This window comes from Macrobrachium nipponense, chromosome 30 (genome assembly GCF_015104395.2).
Source record: "Macrobrachium nipponense isolate FS-2020 chromosome 30, ASM1510439v2, whole genome shotgun sequence".
Lineage (NCBI taxonomy): Eukaryota > Metazoa > Arthropoda > Malacostraca > Decapoda > Palaemonidae > Macrobrachium > Macrobrachium nipponense.
Window position 1 is genome coordinate 7,059,233 of NC_087218.1, and position 18,796 is coordinate 7,078,028.

At 38.7% G+C, this 18,796-nt stretch overlaps 1 pseudogene; it reads left to right on the forward strand.

Moving 5' to 3' along the window:
• The first annotated feature begins 227 nt into the window (after positions 1-227).
• LOC135201965 (glycine receptor subunit alpha-2-like) lies at positions 228-18,258 on the forward strand (annotated as a pseudogene).
• Positions 18,259-18,796: the final 538 nt, after the last annotated feature.

Genomic DNA, 18,796 nt, shown 5'->3' on the forward strand with positions numbered 1-18,796 from the left:
TTTATTTTACTTAATACAGGAGGTGAAAATAATCTTTATAGAAATTCCTGAAAATGAGTTTATGTCTCACCAGCGAATGTGAAGTCGTTTATGAAGAGACTTTGCCAAAACCCAAAGATTTCAGCAAATGAAAGGAGGCGTTAGAAACATTGGTTATGGCGTAGGCTTCTGATTGGTCAAAGGAATTCCTCCTGTCCTCCCTTTGGAAGGCTCAGTGTAGTTCTAAACACGAACAGGAGTGGTCAGTGGACGTTTTTGCACACAAATGCTCACGAGATAAAGGAAAGGACTTTAGTAATGGAGAAGGCATTTCAGGTTAGTTTTTCCAACATTCTTAGGGGATATTATTGGTGCTGTAAGGCTTTGTATGATTTGTGAACTATTGTCTAGCGTGAAAATGTCCTTCGAAGGAAGGAGTGTTGTCGTCAAAGAATCTGATATTTTGCAGTTTTCAAAATTAGTTTACAGACTGGAAAGTCCTTCGGAGCTGGAAGCCCGCAGTGCCATTATTCAAATTTGACTTGTATACGTTTTTAAAAATTGACTTTCCAAAATTCTGAGGTTCTTGAACAACGTATTTGTGGTGGGAGTCTATAGCAGAACGTTCATCGTAAGTGTAGTGAGGTGCTGTAGGTGGTACCACGTGACACCTGATGTGGATAACTGGACTCCTTTATTTTTTTTATTTTTTTTTAATTAAAGCAACACAGACAGACCCTCCTCTGAAAGCCTTTGACGATCTCGGGGAATGGGGCAAGGAGGATCCAGCTAGTTCGATTTATTGGGCTCTAATTTCCAAGCTTGTTAAAAATAATGATTATGAATGGAGAAACAAATCCACAGTTACATACTGGTAAATATATTTAACAATAGATCTATACAGAGAACTTTCAGGAATCTGTTCGATTTCAGTTTTCGCGTGAAGTTGTTTATATAAAAGAAGGGAACCGGTCGTTAAAAGAAGCAGTAGCAGATCAGATAATATTTACGCTCCCATTATCAATAAGCCAAAATTCAAGTGAGGGAAATCGTATAGCTGGAATCGAATTGACAATACGGAAAACTGAGATGTCGCCATCGATGTCCAAAAAACCTCGAAAATTTTGGGTTTACTTTCAGTTTCTCTATCTGGGTGACATTGGTAATCAACAGCCTTCGTGACGAATTCACGAATGTTTTGTTCTAGTTTACAAAATACTCAGCAAGCTTATAGAAATATAAAGCAGTACAGTTAGAATTAATTAATTCAATATAAAATGGAGTAACATAAATAAAATGAAGAAAGAAAGGCAGGTATATATGTTTATCAGTGAAATATAAACCTATGGAGCGAGATAAAAGTGTCTGAATACCGGTTTTAACAATAAAAATCCCTTCTCGGTCTGTAATAAAATGTGTCAATTTTATGAAAAAGTTACAATTATTCAGCCATCTTCCGATGCATATATATATATATATAATATATATATATATATATATATACACATATATATAGATAGATAGATAGATAGATAGATAGATAGATAGATGAGAGAGGGAGAGAGAATAATAATGATTATATATATAGAGAGAGAATACTGATGATAATAATAATAATAACAATAATAATAATTAATAACTAAATAATAATAATAATATTTACATTGGCTATTACAAATTTACATTTCATTAAAAATGTTACAACATCGTAGTACAAATAAGTTATTTCATAAAAATTTACATCATTATACAAGCATATAGACAGATTATTTTAGACAAGGTTATGTATAGCTATAATATAGAACTAATTAAAACACTGGAAATTTTACATATGAAAAAATGAATTTTCATAACAGTACAAGAATATTAAAACTCTTAGCAAGCTAAAACATAAACAATACAAATAAAAGTATAGGTACTTCTCTAAGAAAGGAAATGATCTTCAGCAAGATTAAAATTTTACTTCAAAATCACTTTTAAAATGTTGTCATTTATAAAACTGTAATTCACTATATCACAAATCCATAAAATAATAGAGCAGTTACTATAAAATCATATTGATTTCTTCAATAAATATTGAAAACCATTGGGATAAACTCCAGGCTTTCATTTGTCCATGGTTGTGAAAAGGGAATGACTGAGGGAACTAACCATTTAAGAGAGTGATAGAGCTGTCTCCTGAAGGCAGAAGGGTTATAGGAATGAGGAAAAACAAGAGTAAGTGCAGACTTCCAAAACAGTTACTGTACCGTTCGATAAGAGAGTTGCATAAATTCACACTGTAAAGGAAACTCTTAAAGAGATTGTTACTTACCTGTTCAGAGAAATCCTTAGCCAGTTGTCTACCTTCTCTGCATCATAGGCAGTGAAAAGCCTTAATGCAAATGCACTGCGACATCCACGAGGACAATGCTGCAACATGATTGCCATAGCAGAAATAGTTGTATGGACGTATACTTTGCAGCTATGGGTGACTTCAAATGCCTGCTCAAGCAGGACGACAATATAAACACACCTGAACAGCCTGTAACTACTGCCCCTCTAATTTTCAGCGGCTATATTTTCCAGTATATATATACTCTAAATAAACCAAGAGGTCATAATAATCTCCCAAAATAATGAAACACAAATAAACTTTATCGCATAAACTAATTTGGATACATAAAACAATAATCCATAAAGTAATTTAAAAATGTAAAACACTATACGTCATAATCGTAGTATGGTACACTTTCATTCATATTTTGTTAACGGAGAGAAAGAAGTGGGCGGGCCGTCTTTCCTAACGGTGTCCGAAAGTCTCAGTCAAATGCAAAGAAAATTGGAAATGTTCAAGAGTAAAGTGCCATTATTAATAATTTTAGATACTTAGTAATATTGCCATACATTAGCGGAAGGTCTAAAACATGTTGGGACAAAATTTCAAGAAGATACAGTTGATATTTAAAAAGATATTTAAGAAAACCTATGCACACCGCAGGCCTTGAAATGGTCAGTAATTGCCTCTAACAGATGAATCCCAAAGGGTACTGACTATACTTTTTGTATGGGTTTTGAGATGGAGCATTTCCTCTGTCATGTTACGAGTTCAGCGCCTCATTGGCGTGATCGGTATGGCGTTGGCGTGCCACCTCGGTGGCTGCGAGTTCGATTCTCGGGCATTTCATTGAGGGGTTAGAGATGTGTATTTCTGGTGATAGAAATTCACTCTCGACGTGGTTCGGAAGTCATGTAAAGCCGTTGGTCCCATTGCTCAATAATCAGTGGTTCCATGCAACGTAAAAAGTTACGAGTTCAGTGGAACATTGTAGTTACCCTTGTTGCATATGTGATGCAAAAACTTGAGCTAGTTTGTACAAAAGGACTTAACAATGTTTAAATCTTTATTACCATTTAAGACCATCCAATGCATCTTATTAAATTGCCAGGAGATGCCTAGATCACCAATGCTTTGCTTGGAAATAGCCTCCAGGAGTGTTACTCTGCTTTGGTGGGCACCACTTTTTAAACCTGTCTTTGAAACCATGGGACGGTACGTACCTGCCATCAGTGCACCGCAGCATCCTTTCGACCCCTAGCAGCAACTCCTTTCATTCCTTTTACTGTACCTCTGTTAATATTCTCTTTCTTCTATCTCACATTCCATTCTCTCCAAGCAATTGCTTCCAAGTGCAACTGTAAGGTTTTCCTCTTGTTACACCTTTCAAACCTTTTTAGTGTCAATTTCCGTTTTAACGCTGAATAACCTCATAGGTCCCAGCACTTGGCCTAAATTTTATATTCTATTCTGATTCTATCTAACAAGAAATGTAGGAACCCATAGGGAGTTAATGCCATCAGTGGACCTCATGCAGTTCACTGTAGGCATTACTTAAGGTTCTTTGCAGTATACTTTCGGCTCCTAGATACAGCCACTTTTGTTCCTTTTACTGTACCTCCTTTCATATTCTCTTTCTTCACTTTGCTTTACACCCTCTCCTAACACTTGATCACAGTGCGACTGCAAGGTTTTCCTCCTGTTACACCTTTCAAACCTTTTTAGTGTCAATTTCTGTTTTAACGCTGAATGACCTCATATGTCCCAGCACTTAGCCTTCAGCCTAAATTCTATATTCTATTCTGATTCTATCCAAAAACAAATGCAGGAATGCACTGAAGGAGGGGAAATAAGAAAACTCTCAAAGAAAAGGGAAGATTATATATGGTCTACGAACTGAGTGACTGACTGGTGCTTGTCACTATAGAATTATCATTGTTACAGTGCTCCCTTCTATGAATAGAGTAGGAATGTGGAAATGATTTGGAAATGCAATTTCAGCCTGAAATATGTAAGGTTTTAGTTACCAGAGATTATAACATAGAATGACATAATTGTATTTTTTAAAAAAGATTTTGGGCATAATTTTCACCATGGATGATTGCTCAAATATAAAGTGTGAAAAGATTGCATACACACCGTCCTAGTTACTAGATGATTGATATCAAAATTCTCTAAATTGCCCAATATAAGCATCAGACGTCACTGACCATCTACTTTTAAATTCATTGTAATTACCTCTACCCCTTTCTCAAACAAGGCGTAATCCGACCTCCAGCTTACTGTTTAACATGCACATTATTTTTGTACATTTTCATTCTAATAAATAATCTTTAATATCGCTTCGCTACAGGATCAATCCGTCCACCAACCCAAACCTGTTATTACTACTCCTGAGAAGATATCCCTCCATTAAGGGTTAAGTTGTTAACTCAACATAAAACACCTTTTTAGGTTTCCCTACCCCCAAAAGAACAACAACAGCAACAGCAACAACAATAACAAAGTAGTCTACATGCTTACTTCCTGAGTAAGCGAGAATAGTCGAAGTTGAACAGCAAAAGAAGAGAAGAAGTCAATAGCTTTTCATCACCCTTACAAGAAATATGCACATAAGCCCCCGGTGGGGGGCGGGTGGGAGTAGGGGTAAGTGTCGTTAGTGTAGGCTGCTTTCATTTCTTATACTGTAGCTCCTCTCTCTTTCTTCCATCTTACTTTTCACTTTCTCATAACAATTGCGTCATCGTTATTTTCAGCACTGAATGACCTCATAGGTCCCAGCTCTTGGCCTAAATCTTATACTCCAATTCCTAGTGTCTACGCTGATCTTTACAGGAAAATGTGAATCGGTAAAAAAGAAAAAAAATGATGAACTTGCCTTCATGTTCATGTCGTTGTTACTACAGGTCTGTATCGTGATGGTGCAACATATAAATTGTAGGTTCATTAACACGAGAGCTGATTGTATCTAGAATTTGATTATACCCCTTTTCTCGAATATTGCTGGCAGGGTTGAACTTATCTGTTTGTCACATCTTGTTTATCATGATGATCTCCAGTAATAAACTTTGTAACTGGTAAAGACAAGAGTCAAATATCTGAAGCGGAAATTGACAGTAAATAGGTTCGGAAGGTGTAACAGGAAGAAAACCTCAAAGCAGTTGCTGTATGAAACAGTTGTTAAGGAAAGGTGGAGAGTAAGATGGAAGAAGGAGAATTTGAATGGAGTTACAGTAAAAGGAATGAAAGTGGTTGCAGCTAAGGACCAAATGGACACTTCTTCCCTACGGTGTTCTGTTCTCTGATGTATAGTTTGATCCCACTGGGGTGTGAATGCGTCATCTATAGTAGGTCATCCCACTTTCAATTATGATACAATCTTTTGATGGATCACAGCTCGCCAATGTAACACCTCCCCCGCCCCAGTCACTAAAACCTCTGCTATGACCAGTTATAGTCGGATGAATACACGGTACGAAATTCGGCAAGTCGTTCTTGTTGTCCATTCCAGCAGCACTAAATGTGCTTACATAGAAAACTGAACATGATTAGTACTACATGTTACCGTCATTGCACTGCAACCTAACTGCAACACATTTCATTCCTATTACCTCCGTTCATATTCCCTTTCTTTCATCTTGGTTTCCAGCCTCTCCCAACAATTGTTTCAAAGTGCAGCTGCGAGGTTTTCCTCCTGTTACGCCTTTCAAACCTTTCTGCTCTCTCTTTCCTATCCAGCACTAAACGACCTCATATATCCCAGCGCTTGATCTTAGGCCTAAACTGTATGTATTCCTTACATGGAGAACTACTGTTAAAAGTACCAAACGGATCACTTCTCATTAGCCTAATTGACACACCCTCCCTGGTCGCGTGACAAAATGCGACTGTGACTGACGGCGTTTCCAGAGGCCTGGTGGAGTCAGTCTATGCTGTACGTAATCTTTATTTAATTACAGTAAAGCAAATGTCAACAACAGCAAAAACGCGTAATGACGCTAATGGTAGCATAATGATATAATGATTTGAACCAAGTGCATATACTGCACTTACCATTTTGGACAGGCAACCTTAATTTATACTGTTACACATTTTAACACATTCAAAGTAGGTTTATGCTTTGAAAGCCATGATGCCATTTCTAGGTCTGGTGAGGTCGCTAATTCATAAACATACGTAGATCATTATTGGTTAATGGTTAATATATATATATATATATATATATATATATATATATATATATATATATATATATATATATATATATATATATATATATGTACATGTGTGTGTGTTACTGAATACTCTGTGGTAAGTTGAATTCGTCACTACTGAAGATGTGTTTGATTATTTGCATGTTAATTTACCTTTCTTTTTTGATAAGTGGTCTAAGACTCTTTCTGTATTTCCCAGGTCTTCTATTAACTCTTTCAAATGAATTCCATATTCTTTGGAAGCTTGAATTCCAAGTTAATGGGCCTCAATATATGGTGGGCTTCTTCCATACGATTAGGGTTCGTCTTAATAATAATAATGTATATTTATGATCAGTTAGGTTGGGTTATTTTCCATGTCAGTTCAGGCTCGCAAAAGCTGCCGTTCATCGTTAAAAGGAGCCATGAAACCTCGTCATTATGTCTTCAGCCAGGAGCAAAGTTTAGCTGGACTACAGAGTTTGTCATGTAATTTCATATATTCGTGTCCTTGTGCTTATGTGCGTGTGCTTGTGCTTGTGTATGTGTGTGTGTATTTGCGTGTATCACAGAGAGAGAGAGAGAGAGAGAGAGAGAGAGAGAGAGAGAGAGAGAGAATAAACAAAAACAAAGTTTAATGACCTTATCAACTCAACAATCTTAATCTATAAGAACAACTGCAGAACTTGGAGAAAGAAAAACGCTCTCGCTATTATTCACACCAAAAAAAAGAAAAGAAAAAAAAACAGAAACCTTTTGAATAAATTATTAATCTATTTCATCACGCCATTTTGTCTCTCGGTGCTGCGATATAACGAAGGACACACCCAAAAGTTAGGAGACGAAAAGGGGTCACTTTCAGTACTCGAGTAGACTCGGTGTTGGTTGCTCCTCGCCGCCGTTTCTGTGAAATAGAGTTGCGAGTCTAGCGACTAGCGAGTGCCTCTCCCGTGGATGGTGGAATTGTAGGAGTATTTGACCGTGTTGTTTAATACTTCTTGTTTCTGGAGAGCTGGAGAAACTGTTGTAAGAAGTGCCATAGGGATGAAACCTTTCTCAGTAGATAAAATTCATCTATTAGTTTTTCTTCTATATATAATTATTTGTTTGGTTACAGTCACTGTCATGAATATTATCTCTCTCTCTCTCTCTCTCTCTCTCTCTCTCTCTCTCTCTCTCTCTCTATATATATATATATATATATATATATATATATATATATATATATATATATATATATCAATGAAATAATCTCTTTTTAATATATGTTCTCGGTTTGTGCTTACAACAATACCTGCAGGAAGATAAGTAAACTTTGGAAGTGACATACTATTTTCTTTAAGTTGCTGTTTGTACAACAATTCTCCTCCCAAATGTTCCAGTAATTTCCTGTTTTCCCTCTCTTCACCTATAGCCACCGTTTCTGTTCCGCCATTGAGATCCCTGCTGCTTATTTTTCTACCTGATGTTGAGTTTTCACTTAGCGACGAGTGGCTTCACTCTCACCATATTGACGTTGTACCATACTCTGTTTTTTTCCATCTGTCCATCCGCCTGTGGTGTTTTCGCATGGTAACACTGTGTCCCAGGCTGTAAATAGTTACGCTTTGTGTAAGTTTTAGGTAAATAAAATTATATCTGGGTGTACATCTGCTACTAAAAAGTGTTTTAATAATTTACTGTATGCGAATTACACCGTTAATATTCGAAATAGGATATTGTTATTATTGTTGAATGTGACTATCTAAAGCCAGGGACGCAGTATTACCATACGCAAACACCACAGGCGGGTAGACAGGGGGCGTAGCTTACATTAGACCTATTGCTACTTTAGCTACCCCAGTACCTCACCTCTGCTCATATTTTCTTTCTTCCATCTTACTTTCCACCCTCTTCTAACAGTTGATTCATGGTGCAACTGCTTTGAGGTTTTCCTCCTGTCACACCTTTCAAACCCTTTTTACTCTCAATTTCCGCTTCAGAGCTCAGTGACTGCAAAGGTTCCATCCCTTTCCCTTTGGTCTAAATCTTATGTTCTATCTATCTACTCTAGCTACGAAATTCAAACAGTCACTCAATTGTATCTTTCTCTGGATCCAAGTATCAAGTGAAAGTATCACGAGAAGGAATGAAACGAACATTTATCCCACAGGTAACAGCAGCGTCCATGTGCAAAGTGTCTCCAGTATTTCGAACCAACTTGCTGTTGAAGGATGCCATCTTTTTCACGCGTGATGGAACTTGGACTTTATTTGCTCTCAGCATTCATCGTCTTGAAACCATCTCTCACTCAGACCACCAGTCTTGAAAGCGACGCCACTTCAACTACTAATGGTCAGTGAAATGCAGTCAGTAGTGCCAGTTTTTGGGATAATGTCCCACTAAGAAATTTTATAGTTATTCAACCTTCTTCGTTCCTCGTTGGACGAGTGGTTTTCGCGCTCGGCTACCGATCCAGTAGTCCTCTTACCCATATGTTTTCATTTACTTTGCAAAATATGATCAGTCGTAATTTCTTTGTAATAAATGGAAAGCTTTTTGAGAAAACTCTTGTTTATTTAAGTTTTATCGGAGAATTCGATATGAATATAGAAAATTTTCATATTTTCATAGTAATCTATGGTATTTTCCATATTTTTACACCATCCTTTGTGATTTTCGTTTTTTTCCTCTCTCTGGAAATGTGTTTTGATGCAATCTCTTATCAAGGAATATCTGAAATATTTGGAATACATTGGCAATGTCTCAACATAAGATTAAAAAGATTAAAAGGCCTCTCAAATGATTATAATATCAAGAATCGAGTTAATGTCTCAATTGTTTTTTTTTTTTTTTAAGATAATGACGTCCTAGTTCCTCATGAAACTGATACCTCTTGTCCGGTGGAATTTGGAAAGATCTTGCAGGCATAATACACAAGGAAATACTGTCCAGAGCAAAAACCCCTTCATCCCTTTTTTATGTACCTCCGATCGTATTATCTTTCTTCAACCCTCTCCTAACAATTGTTGTACAGTGCAACTGCGAGGTTTTCTTCCTGTTACACCTTTCAAACCTCTCTACTCTCAGTAGTTTCCCTTTCAGCGCCGAACCACCTCACAGATCCCCCATTGCTAGGACTAAACTTTTAATCATTTCAATTCCTTACATTTCTGGTTTTCTGTCCCTTCCAGAAACGGAGACGTTCGTCTTCGCAGCGTTCCAGGGCGACGGGATCCCCACGACGGAGTCTTATCTGTACTACAAGGGGGAGGTGCCCGAGATGACTCAGTTCACCGTCTGTTTCCGAGTCAACTTCCAACGGTTCACAGATCTTAGTCCCATAGTTTCTTACGCCGTACCGGGGGATGTGCACCACCTACATATTTGTGAGTAATGGGTCCTCATAGGAATGGTACTATAGTAGATTTACATCAACCGCGCATTTGATGTTTAGGCCCGTCCTTTACGACGCTCCTGATTGGCTGTTGATAAGCCAATTACAGGGCTGGAAACTCTCTCGAGAGAGAGAATTCACATAGGCAGGATGTATGTTGCACCTCCCGAGGAAAACGTCTTTCAAGAATATACGTCCTGCCTATGGGAACTCTCGAGAGACTGAGCTTTCATCCCTGTGATTGGCTTCTGAACACCCAATCAGGAGCGTCGTGAGGGACTGGCCTAGGCATTAGATGCACGGGTGATGTGAATCTACTATAGTACCGTACTGGATTTTATAGAACATTTTATTAAAACGAATTATGTATAAAACCTAAGTACAATAGATACATTAAGCAAATTATGATAAAGTTCTGTTTTAATTTACGATCAGCGTTGTACGTATCTCTGAAAGTTCGTAAGTAGAGGAGAGTCTGCAATTTATGTAACATCAATACTTAACTTATTTATACAATGATATTATGGGATATTAATTACAATCAACAAGTCAGCATCTAATTCAGCTTATGTGGAGATAACAAAGCAATGCTTATAGCTTACCTGATATGAAAATATGATAGAGTAAAACAATTATTGAGGGGGAGCCAAGTTCTATGTAAGGAGTAATTTGCCAGTCGCCCTGAAGACTAAGGTTTGTTGGTTCTGAAACGAATGCAACCAACACCACAACGCCACTGGTTATGCGTCGAGGCAATGTCTTTACAACGGCGCCTCGTAAGAGTTATATTTAATTGTTAACCTCTTTAATTCTTTTTTTTTCCACATATTATTTAAGGTCTCTTTTCTTATTTCATTATGTTCTTCTTTAAATAGGAATTTCCTACAATATCATTTTCATTTTCTTCATAAGGTTGTTGAAGGCCAATTGATCTAATACTTTCTTCCCTGTAGAGAGAAATAAAGGTATGAATTTTCTTTTAAGGCACCGAAATCTCTGAAACAGTTTGATCCCATTGTTGTTGTTATATTAAAAAAAAAAAAATGTGATAATACGGCGCTGGCGTTTGCTGCTTGTTGAAAAATAATTGATACACTTACTCCCCTTGGTATCAGATATACATAATTTTGGTCACCTTAAAAATTTGTATCCTTCCGGTTTATTTTAATAATTTACACTCCCCCTGATCAGATAAACATAATTTTGGTCACCTTGGAATTTGCATACATCCGGTTTATTTAAATAATTTATACTCCCCCTGATCAGATATACATAATTTTGGTCATCTTAGAATTTGTATACTTCCGGTTTATTTTAACAATTCAAAAGCCGGAGCATCTGTGAACTCCAGATTTCCTGTGGCAGCTAAGAGCGTTGACAGACAAACATTTGCCTATGACACAAAAATTGGTACCCTAAAGAGTTCACCGAGTTCTTTTAATCAATTATCTGTAACTTTTTTTCTTTTTTTAATAATATAGTTTTTTTCGTTTGCCTGCAGTTGCTGTCATTTTCAGCTAAGTTTGGGAACTGGTATACTTTCTATACTAACGGCCTAATTGCAGATGCCAAATTAACATATCAAATAAAACTCAGTATAGAGTACGGGTATTTGATTTCTTGTTTAGATTAACTGCTTTTCTGCAAATGTCTCTTACTTACAGCTGTGGAGGAAAAGGACGAGAAGTTGGTCTTTATTTGCTGCAACAGCAATCTCTTTGAAAGCTTTACACTCTGGAGTCTGGCCCTAGACACCTGGTCTTGCAGTTTGCATTACTGTTGATCTGGAGGCCTTAGATAAGTTGAAAGGCATTTGGAATTACCAGGATTTGGAGGCAGAAAATTCCATGAGCAATTCGACAGAGACCCTAAAACTGGAAGGGGGTGGAAGCCTTTATTTAGGCCAAGATCAGGGCAAACTCAGGGGAGGGTTTTCAAAACGCCAGAGCTTACAGGGGACTATTGGCGATTTCAGAATGTATGACTTCGTCTTGTCTCATGATGAAATGGAAGCCTATGGTCATTTCAGCGAGAATTACACTTCATTGGTACCTGTCGTCGATTTCAGTAATATCTCGGAACACTTCGAAATGAGCCAGGTGGTCACTGGAATGCTCAGTAGCAATGTCAGTCAAGGGAGCTCTGAATCTTATACTATTTTTTCGCCAGATGCTCGTAGATTTAAGGATGCACTGCAGTTCTGCCGAGCTCTCGGCGGGTTCCTTAGTTATCCCGCAGGTGAGAACGAAAACTCAAAACTCGCCGAGGGAATGCTCCCATACTTGAAACAGTGTGGAATCGAAAACTATTTCGATACATTTTGGGTCGGGATCGCAAAAGACTCAGAAACTGGAGTTTGGAGAGTGAAAACTAAGAGCGTTTACGGGGAGTACAACTTGACGTTCAGCAATTTCATGAGATCGGCAAGGCAGTCAGAAGAACGATGCGCTACCTTTATCACTGCCGAGGACGACGTAGACAAACTCTCGGGCAAATGGCGCATTGCTTCCTGCGAAGAGGAAAGGTGCGTTTCTTGCGACATCTCCAAAAGAAGAACCTTCTACCTGAAGGGTCTTTGCAAGAAGTCTGTGTTTGATCAGAGGTATTCGGTCAGATGGGACAGTGGTGAAATAGATTTTACTGGCTATCGTTATTCTACAATTCGGTTTCACAAACCGGAAAAAAACGACAGCCTGGACAACCTCGGGTTTTGGGAGATCACGACACTTCTCGACGACAAAGCGAAGGCCATCCTCCATAAGGAGTCGCCGACACATACGCTCTTCGGGATAAACAGGTGGATGATCTTAGACGACAAATGTGACTGGGGCAGTTACGCAGTGCGAAAACTCACGTTTTCTGCCTGTAACCAGGAGGGTTTCACCTGCCTCGACGGAACTTGCGTGTACCGGCCATACAGATGTGACGGGATGGTGGACTGCCTCGATGGCTCTGACGAGACCAACTGCTCCCGCGTCAGCAAACCGACCACTTACAACGCCGCCCTCCCGGCCCCCACCCACATGAAGAGCTTCGCCTTCGATCCCATCCAGGTGATGGTGAGTGTCACCATCCTTTCGATCAAGAACTTCAGCATCACGGGTTTTCAGATAGACTTGGAACTTTACCTCGAATACACTTGGCATGACCGAAGACTCCGTTTCCTTCACTTGAATTGGGACCAACTCAAGAACAGAATAAACGAAGAGATCTGGGTTCCCCCAGTGCACTTTCTTGGGCGACGAGGGGACGTTTAGCGAGGTCAAGGAGAGGTCAGATGTGGTCAGCGTCATGAAAAAAGGGGTAGGAAAGCCCACCTCGTATGAAACTTGGGATGAAGGTAAGTACGTATCGCGACCAGTGGAAATTTCCCCTTGTATGATGTGTGATGTGGATCTAATAATGTTGCAGCTTTGAAAGTGAATGAAGGATAACGAAGGGTAATGTATCACCAGCGCAAATGATTTTCTTAATAAGACTGTCAATGATATGATGAACAATGTAGATTATGATAATTATTAAGCTCTGATGATTAAATCTGGCAATAAACTTGCCACTTATATGAGGAATAATACGGATTTACAATGTTCCAGCACGGAAAACGAAACCTATTACTAGAATTGTCACTTATGTGAAATATAAAGTAGATTATGGATCTTGTTGCAGCTTTGGCAATGAAATTTGTCGAGATAGAGCCTTTGAATTTACTTATAGTGATTGAAAGATCGCCGTTTTCAGCTCTCGAATACAGCAGCGCAGAAAACCCTCTCAGGCAAGCAAAGGTCGTGGTAGTCTCCTCTGTCTGCAACTTCAAGCTCTTTGCTTTCCCTTTTGATATCCAAACATGCAACATGGTGAGTTTTTTTTTTATTAGTGTTTATTAATCAAAGAATGATTTTGGTTTAGGCACGTTAAAATAACGAAAAAAAGTTCTATTATAGCTGCAGCTAACGAAGATACCTTATGACTAACTTAATGAAACCAGAGAAAGTTAAATGTTTTGTTGAAATGAACTTGAACTAGGAAAAATAGGTTAAGGTTAGACAGGAAGGAATTTGCTGTGTTTTAAAGATATTGCCTGGAAATGCTAGGTGATTAAAATCTTCGAAATAGTAGTGATGAATATTACGAGTTTTTCTAGGTTAATTCAGTGGTAACTGTAGCGGTATCTTCTGTCTGTTTTTTTTTTTTGTTTTTTTGGGGGGAAAATTTGAGTATTTGAACCTTTCTTTTTGGGAGTTTTTTTTCTCTATTTTAGAAGACACTTTCCTCTTTTTAGAAGGGAGTTACCTCTATTTCAGAAAATTTTCTCTATTTTAGAGGACATTTCCGCTTTTAGAAGGGAGACTATTTCAGAAAAATTTTCTCTATTTAGAAGACATTTCCTCTTTTTAGAAGGGAGTTGCCTCTATTTTAGAAAATTTCCTCTATTTTAGAAGACACTTTCCTCTGTTCTAGAAGACAATTTCTTCTTGTCAGAAGGCAGTTGCCTCTATTTTAGAAAATTTCCTCTATTTTAAAAGGCACTTTCCTCTGTTCTAGAAGACACTTTCCTCTGTTCTAGAAGACAATTTCTTCTTTCAGAAGGCAGTTGCCTCTATTTTGTTTTTTTTTTAATTTTTTCTCTATGCAGAAGGGCAATTTCCCTGTTCTATCAGACAATTTCTCCTGTTCAGAAGGCGGTTGCCTCTATTTCAGAAAATCTCCTCTACTGCAGAAGACAATTTTCTGTCATTCCAGAAGATGCAGATGCCGTTTGTTCAAACCGGAGAAGCAGGTCTTGCTGCACAGAGTGTGACGTTCAAGGGAATCCGTAGACTACTGCAGTATCGACTGGACAATGAAACCATCCACAACACCACCTGTGTATGTATTAAATGACGAGTTTTGTCGATACATTTCAAAAGGTTTGGTGAACGAATCTATCATGACTGAATCTATCAGCGTTTATAGCTTCACGGCAATTTCTCCCTGAATGTAAATTTCATTGTTTTTTATTCTGAGTTTTTGATACACCTGGCGGATGCTCACATAGGAATTATACTTTAGGGAGCAAAAAAAAAAAAAAAAAAAAAAAAAAAAGTACGAGGATTGCCTTGGATTGTCTACACAGGATTTCAGGGCACCTATACGTATAGCTACCCTCGAACTCATATCTCCATTTTTATTTTTTCTTGACTATCTTATACCGTCCTGCTTTAGACGAATAACTTCCATCCACAGTACAGTAAGGCATTTCTCACGTTTATTCCGTAGCCAAATAAAATTTTGTGATTTTGAAAGAGAGCCCGAATAACTTGATACCTAAATCTAACACAGGTCCGCCAGAAAAGAAGAAACAGAAGAACAAACCCTCCACGTGGGCTGGTAGTGACGTCAGTGCGCCTCACGTGGTGCTCTGTGAGCATCACTTATGGAACTTTTTACTGTACCTCTACTTTCCATATGACTTCCCACCCTCTCTGACAAGTGTTTCATTCATAGTGCAACTGAGAAGCATCCTCCTGTGTACACCTTTCAAACCTTCTTACTGTCAGTTTCCGTTTCAGTGCTGAATGACCTCGTAGGTCCCCATCGCTTGGTTTTAGGCCGAAATTCTGTATTCTTCCCTTTCAACAACAAACCTTTAGACGATAAGACAATCATGACGCAAATAAGTTGATCATCGGCCGCTACATTTTCGTAAATGATTTACATTTTTCTTTGTTCCAATGACGTCGAGTAAGGTAACCTCCTCCGTGTCATGGAATAGGCTTATCATTGCGTGTCCAATACCCCCAAAACCTTCCTTCCATACCCAGGAAAGCGGGGATGACCTCGAGCGCACCAGCTGCATCACCATCCGCTTGACCTTCTCCAACCTGTCCAATTACTTCCTGTCGTCCACCTACCTTCCCACCTTCGTCGTGGCGGTGATTTGGCTACATGACCTTCTTCTTCCCTGTGAACGACTTCAGCGATCGGTTCATCGTCAGCCTCACGGGCCTTCTCGTCGAGGCGGCCTTCTTCATGCAGGTACAGAGAGAGAGAGAGAGAGAGAGAGAGAGAGAGAGAGAGAGAGAGAGAGAGAGAGAGAGAGATGCCTTCGTAGACAGTATAACTACTATGTCTTCAAGTTTGGAGTACTAGCAATTAGGAAAGTAACAGTGTTTGATTATAAAACTTCAGGATACTCGTGCATGAAAGAAGTTAACGTTAGATGGTGATAGTTTATTCCAGATCCCGATGTAGTTAGTAGGTAATATATCTTGGCCTAGACGCCTGAATAACGGGAAAAATAAGTTTTTACTCGAGTGGTTAATAGTTTTGATTTGGTTGGGCTCAGCTTTTTAAAAGTATATAAAAAACGAACTAATAACATATATCAGAAGTGGTCCATATTTCTCCTCCCCGCCAAAAAAAAAAAAAGGATGAATTTGTATTAGTGAAAATACCCATTAGACAGCACATGAATATTCAGCACAGTGTTTTTTAACATTCTGATTCTACTCTCTCTTTCTTTCCAGACAGTTCGTCTATCCCGCAAACAGCATACATCAAAATGATTGACATCTGGTTCATGTTCTGCATCGTGTATTTCTTCCTCCTGATGACTGCTCTGCTTCTCATCAATAAATGCCTGGTAAGAAATGGGGGGGAAATTATGCACGATCAAGCACTAGGCCCAAGTCCCTCCCTCGCTCAGTGATTAGACATAACCTGGAAAGATGCGTGCTGGTTCATAAGCCAATCTGGCCTGTCGTGCTCATTTGAAGGAGTGATCGTAACTCACACTTTAGTGATGAGTTGTATCCCAAATAACAAATTCTGTGATAAACATGCACTGTATAACTTGCACCTTTATGCTATGTTGCTGGCTTTGCAAGAATGCGGTGAAATACTGTAAGGCACTCGAGGTCTTTCTCTCTATGCATCGGTATCTGCGTGCTACCAACTGTCTGATGGACATCAATGAGTAGAGTATCTTCATTTGGCATAAGACACCAGCTTTTCATCTAGACCTAGCCTTAAATGCATTATACAAAAGTAAAAAGATTGGTACAAGGACGCTACGGTCAGGAACTCAAAAGATTACATTACATCTGTAGTTCATTGGTTGGTTACAAAATCTAATTATAATGTTGAAAAATGCTGTTCTACTCTTGGCTGTCTCAATGTTTGAAAACTCAATTTGAATACCAGAATCCCAGGGTCGGCTATGCTTAAGCGCTTACATCCTGCAGTTGTGGGATATATGCTTAGCTAATCTCCTGAACTTGTAGACTCATAAAGAAGAAAGGGAATGAAGAGATATTTGAATAGGAGGTGGGAGAAACATGTCAAGAATTTCTGTATACATTCCCGCATATGTTCCTTTCAACTATTTAAAAAAAACATGATAATGAAATCTCAGCGTGCTCAAAGGTTAGAGACTTAAAGCAAGAGCTTATTGGTGGTTCAGGTGAAAAAATGAACATTTGAAAACAAACATTGGTAAGTCACAAGTTAACAAGTAGCACTTTGGTTTATCTCCGCAGGAAATGGCCAGGAAAGAAGATAAGAGTCTGGAGGAGGTGACCCTGGAACCACGAGCCATGACATCGAGGGGTGGTTGTCATTTCGCCAAGGGCGTCATCAGCCTTCCAATGCCCAAACGACCTGGCGAATGGAACGCGGCCGCTGTTAGACTGAATCGCATCTGTTGGGCATTTTTTCCTCTCTTGGCCCTTGTATTCCTTATTAGCTATTTCAGTTATGCCCGCATTCTTAGTCAGGTAAAACCTATGATTCTCGAGTAAAGAAAGAGGTCGTGTTGGCTGCCTACTTTGGCTTGTTATCTACGCGTCGCCTACTCCGAGGTACTAGGACTATAAACACGACGGAAGCTCGTAAGGACGTCGTATTTAGTACTAGCCCCTTGGGGATCGAAGAATTATATGCACATATTTCTGTAGTGTAGTGGATAAAATATCTGAAAACTCACTAGTTATATACTGGTCATTAAACCAACGTTTGCCATAATGGAAGTGGTGCATGTTCACAAACTATTGCTCATTACGAAGCAAAAGAAGACTTTACGTAAGAGGGAAAAAACAGTTTGAATTATAATTGCTGTTGAATAAAAATACAACAATATAGTACACGGTTTCTGTTGAGGGACAAGCATCACTTTACTACGATACTCTGTTTTTTTCCATCTGTCCACCAGCCTGTGGTGTTTGCGTATGGCAACACTGCGTCCCTGGCTTTAGATAGTTACATTCGGCTTACATTCAACACTAATAACAATATCCTATTTCGAATATTAACGGTGTAATTAGCATACAGTAAATTGTCAAAACACTTTTCAGTTGCAAATGTACACCAAGATATCCTTTTATTTACCTAAAACTTAACATAGCGTAACTATCTAAAGCCCGGAACGCAGTGTTACCATACGCAAACACCACAGGCGGGTGGACAGATGAAAAAAAAACACAGAGTATAGTTAAGCGGAAATTAACAAGATGACTCTCTTCGGATCTACATCACTCAATCGAGTTTTCTATACAACCACTACAGCGTATAATCAAAAGCCACCGAAATTAGATATATCTTTCGGTGGTCTCAGTATAATGCTGCATGAGCCGCGACCCATGAAACTTTAACCACAGCCTATCCTATATTGTAACCAGCAGCACAATTATGGCTAACTTTAAACTTAAACAAAAAAGTCCTGAGGCTAGATTGCTGTAATTTGGTATGATTGATGGTTGGAGGGTGGGTAATCAATATACCAATTTGCAGCCCTCTGGCCTAAGTAGTTTTTGAGATCTGAGGGCGGACAGGAAAAGTGCGAACGGACAAACAAAAGCAGCACAACAGTGTTCTTCTACAGAAAACTAAAACTATTGTCTTGTTTTCTTATGAAATTGATTTATGGAGCAGCGTAAAACTAAGTATTAATAGAAG